The sequence below is a fragment of the Grammomys surdaster genome, unplaced genomic scaffold (genome assembly GCF_004785775.1).
Source record: "Grammomys surdaster isolate TR1022 unplaced genomic scaffold, NIH_TR_1.0 60, whole genome shotgun sequence".
NCBI classification, from domain to species: Eukaryota; Metazoa; Chordata; class Mammalia; order Rodentia; family Muridae; genus Grammomys; species Grammomys surdaster.
In genome coordinates this window covers 6,967,460-6,972,629 of record NW_021604562.1, presented here as the reverse complement: position 1 = coordinate 6,972,629, position 5,170 = coordinate 6,967,460, and the positions used below count along the sequence as shown (strand labels likewise).

At 39.4% G+C, this 5,170-nt stretch overlaps 1 protein-coding gene across 4 annotated transcripts in view; it reads left to right on the top strand.

Annotated features, from left to right (window-relative positions):
- The window catches only part of Gria3 (glutamate ionotropic receptor AMPA type subunit 3), a 254,584-nt gene extending 251,337 nt beyond the window's left edge, over positions 1 to 3,247 (top strand). For all 4 annotated transcript variants that reach the window (XR_003714207.1, XM_028787867.1, XM_028788498.1 and 1 more), the window contains one exon: positions 1,002 to 3,247. The gene's annotated coding sequence lies outside the window, so the exon portion shown is untranslated. The remainder of the gene's footprint in view (positions 1 to 1,001) is intronic.
- The last annotated feature ends 1,923 nt before the right edge of the window (positions 3,248 to 5,170 follow it).

Genomic DNA, 5,170 nt, shown 5'->3' with positions numbered 1-5,170 from the left:
TGTGTGTAAGAGAGAGAGAGAGAGAGAGAGAGAGAGAGAGAGAGAGAGAGAGAGAGAGAGAGAGAGAGAGAACGAACTCTGGACTTGGGGTGGGGAGGGGTACCAAAGAAGAGCTTTTCCTACTTTCATGTTAATCTTTTGGCTCTTTGCACACATCTTCAACATTCTCATACAGATGTTCATTCTATGACCAGTGGTAGATAATGATGTCATTTATTCAGGGTTTACTCAAAAGAAACATGAGTGTTCTGTTAGTGTACAGGGAAAGGTGGCTGAGAAGGGGTGCGAGACAACAGGAGACAAGAGAGTGATCTTGAGTTTACAGACTCAAGAGCAAAGAATCCCCTGCATCTAGTCAAGGTCATGAAAATGAGGGCATCATCAGCATCCTCAGTCAGGCCCCTAATTTCAAGGCAAAGCACCTATAGATGGCAGGCTGTTTTCATGGGTATCACTGCTTTTGCCTGTTTTCTAGAATGTGCTATCCCTTTAAACTCCTTATGTTACTTTCAGACTTTAAACACTAAGGTTGAAGGTATTAAGAGAAATGAGCAGTCCCCAGTCAAGGAAAAAATAATATTTTTTTCCTCATAGTCAAAATGGATTTGAATTCAGTCCTAGGTAAACTATCCTTGTCACATTTGCAATCAGAATATATGCTGCAGTGCATTTGTCCTGATGATATTGAATTGCCACTAAAGCCTTCTAATATACCTACACCCTGAGTGATTAAAGTCTTGAATTAGACTTCCTGCATGTTAGTACAATCCATGCACATGTTAGAAAACCACCCTAATTAATCTATTCCAAAGTATCTACATCCAGTTGAAATTTTTAACCAGACTTATTTCCAAACAAACTGTGGATGGAGGATGTTTCCAGTAATAGCAGTTTAAGAAAATAGTCACTTTTTTTTTGTCCAGTGTCAACAGAGCCATTAATAATTGTTTTAGTTTCCAATAAAAAGTCCATTCACATTGCAATGTCCCCTTGAATTTCAGATCCCTTCCCACCGGAAGCATGCAATGAGAGGAAATCACTGAAAACATGGCTGCTTCAAGGATCCTGAGCCAGATTTCACTCTCCTTGGTGTCGGGCATGACACGAATATTGCTGATGGTGCAATGACCTTTCAATAGGAAAAACTGATTTTTTTTTTCCTTCAGTGCCTTATGGAACACTCTGAGACTTGCGACAATGCAAACCATCATTGAAATCTTTTTGCTTTGCTTGAGAAAAATTAAATTAAAACCAACAAAAAATGGACATGCAAGATTCCAGTATGCGGAAAAAAATCTTATTAAAAATGTTAATTCAACAAAAGCCATTCTTTGATACCACTGCACAGTATACAAAACCATGTTCGTTAACACACACACACACACTCACACACACACGTATACACACATACATATACACACTCACACATACAAATTTATTCTAATTCAGCAAATAGACCCATCTTAGCTAAAAGAAGTAATTCCTCCTGATTTCAAAAAATCTGTCTCCCAGTGTTCGGGCAGACAGACTGGCATTTCTTCTAGGATCTGCTGAACAGATGTTTTTGGTATTTCCTGTTGGTGGTGATGTTCTGTGCACCCTATTTCCTTTTGATGTTGCTGAATTGTGTAAATCTTTAGAATGTAAATGTGACACTTAAGAAAATTCAAATTCTTTGGGAAAGAGACTGAATGGTGACTTAGTGTTCTTGAAATGGTTTTGTGAAAAAAAATGTTTGGAGAACTCCCCATAGTGGAGTTGAAGGGATTAATGAGCTTTTGAAATTGACTTCTTTGTGTAGCACGGGGCAGGGCACTATCAGGCATACCTCTTGGTGCTTTCCTAAAATGGATCCCGGAGCTTTCCAAGAAGCCTGGAATTGCAGCTCATAGATCTGTTTTTCTTGCTTCAGTGTGCATTTTAAGTCAGTATAGCTGAGTAGTTGAATAGTAAGCATTGAGATGAGGGAAATTCTGCCTATTCTCCCAGATGTGTTTGGAATATCTTTCTCAGAAACAACACTGTGTTTAGCTCTGCTTTCTCTGCTAAGTATGCCTTTTAAGTGTACAACACGGAGACAGGACCGTGTTGCAAGGCAGGCCAGTGGGTTCAGACCGCAGTTCTCAATCTGACTTTACTCTTGCTAGGTCTGTTTTACCAGCTGTTGCCTGTTACTGCCTGCCTGTGGCTCTCCGTCAGACTGCATGTGTCCTTTTCTAGTTTGCAAAGACTAAGATGCACTCCTAAACCTATTGCTAACCTGAGGGACCTAAGCATCACTCCGAGGTCCTTGCTTGGAGCAGTTTCTCTACTGACTCACCGAAGATCACTCCACTGCTCCATGGGCTCTCAAGTAACTAATTGCAAACCTGATGTTGGCATCATCAGACCAGTCAGAGGAAATAGTCTCCGCTCACTAATTACCTCCTATATAACGACGTATGCTTTATGTAGTTCAGTAGTATGCTCTCATCAGTAACGTGCATTGGAAAGTTTCCAGACTGTACAAATTAGGAGCCCACCTTCATTTCCCAAGTGTGACCCTTAGATGCTTAGTTGACTCGCTGCATATTTGCTCTCGTCTTTAGAAAAGAAAGGAAGAGGTCTCGTTCCAATGAAACATTTCTTGAAAGGTGTAATATAAACTTTCATTCCAGAAAGTGTGTCATAAGCAAATAACTCACCTGTCAGATTTTAAATGGTATTGAACACAAAAGAAAGCTGTTGTGTTTTGTTTTGTTTTGTTTTCATGAAAGTGTGATTTTTCAACTTATGAATGCTATAATGTCCCAGTGTGGGAAGCTAACGCCGTGTGAATATGAAGTTGTATAAAACCAACCAACCAACCTATACACAAACATTTTTCATAGGCACTGTATAAAGAGAAATGTATGTTTATTGACTCAAATCAGTTTTTCAGAGAGGAATCTTTACTGAGATTAAGAAGCGGGTAAATTGATTTGTTATTTAAAAAAAACTTGCATGTTTAAAAAATGTTGATTGCTTCAAATTTCTGCTATTAACTTCAAGCTATGGGAGTGGCGGTAGTCAATTGAGGATTTTTTTCCAATTCTTTTCTTTTTGTTGTTAAAGCTGTACTTCAGTGAACAGAAAAATTGCCAAGCAAACTAATGGCCGTAAAAGTGTAAATTGCATGTGTGGGCATAATTACTGAACCTCATTGCCATGAGGTATTGTACAAAGTTTTAATACATTTTGTAAATAAAATTGTAAAGAAAGAAATCTATCTCTGCACTCCGACTAGCTGTTTGAAATATACGTGACGCAGATGCCAAGAAGTCATTATTCACTGAGTAACTTCTCACCTGAAGCTCAGCCCACCCACTAGGAGAAGGCTGTGTCTCTCCCCATCCCAACTGCAAATCAGTCAGGCCTCAGACTCAAGGCCCCTCAGCCAAACTGAGCCATCTTCCCACATTTTCCATTAGTTTGATTTGAGTTCCACTCACCTTCTCTGCCTCCAGCCAGCATCCATTAGGAGTCTTTCCCCTCCCCGACTGGAAAACCTTTGAATTGAATTGAATATAATTGAATAATCAAGAGTCTCCAATTTCATATTGGTGAGTAAAGAAAGAATGCAGTGGACTATACTGGTCAAGCCTGGTTTGTAGTTTCTGAACGTAAACTGCAACTTCATGTAACAAATGAAGCCAGTTAAATACAGAGCAGGTCTATCCAGTCGTCACCCTAGAAAACAGGGGCTGCAGGTAGAAGGAAAAGAGGGGGATTTTTTTTTGAAGAGAGAACAGTACAAGAAAGATGCGAAAGAGAGAAAGGTAGAGAGAATTAGGGAACAGGTAATACAAACTCTTATAAAAGAATAAAAACAGAAATGGAAAAAGAAGACTGACAAAACAAAATGCTTGTCTAGTCAGTCGTACAGTGGAGAACAATTAGTGCTGCTTTCCTTCTCCTCTGAAATGCTGATTACCTGTTATATGACTGGTGTTTGTTTTTAAAAGATTTACTTATTTGCATTTTATGCGTATGAATTTTTTTGCCTGCATATGCTCACCATGTACATGTCTGGTGCCTCGGAGAGTAGAAGAGGCATTGGATCCCCTAGAGCTGGATTTGTACACAACTGTGATCCACCAGGTAAGTGTTGGCAAGTAAATCTGGGTCCTCTGAAAAAGCAGCAAGTGCTCTGAACAACTTGAACCATCTCCCCAGAGGCCTAACTTAGTCTTTATAATAAACCCTCAATTGCTTTCTCTTTCTTTTCCTTAATTAAAACACATGTAACCATCGCACCAGTAGAAGATTGATTATTTGGGGAGCAGATTCTGTGACAAGAATAGATGATGGTCACCTTGGGGGCTGATAAAATCAGGTCAAGTATTAAATGATGGCCCTAATTTTTCTTTTAAATAATAGATTTCTATTTTAACAGAACTTCTAATTAGTTCTCTCTAAGGAGAAGCTAATCTCGGGTGTTGTGCCAGATGAAAAGGATGCACCATTTTCTGAGATGGGAGAAGGAAGAAGCAAAAGCCATGACTTTTTGGGATTCTCCAATTGGGCCCTGTGTAACTCTAAATTATGCTTACACTTCCAATCCGTGTCTGTCAAAAAGACACCGAGTTTCAAGTGTCTCTTTCCCCCTGAGCACAAATGTAAAATGACTCTTGAACTCTGCTTCAGTTGTCATGTCTTATTAAGACTTACGTCTAGGGGCAGCAGAGAAGGCTCAGAGGTTAAGAGTACTGGTTGCTCTTCCAGAGGACCTGGGTTTGATCCCCAGTACTGACATGGTAATTCATGACCATAAGTTCAGTCCCAGGGGATCCAATGCCTTCTTCTGGTCACAACAAGCACCAGGTATGAATGTTGTGTACAGACAAAACACACATAAAATAAGGTTTTTTTTTTAAATGACTGACTCACTTCTAGTCATGCTCTATCAACAGAATAATTTTCAAACAGGAAAGGTAAATTCTTTAAAGGAGCTCTTGGAGAATCTTGGTGAAATCTTGATGAAAAGATTTTATAAATAGCCAGCCACTGGACAGGGGAAAGAGTTGTCTATGACCCACAGAGATGGTCATGGAGAATGAACTAAGAAGCAAGAAGCAAACATTCCTCAGAACTCCATTCAATCAAAAGAAGCATTAATATGCTATTTCATAAGGACTGCATGTACACCAGG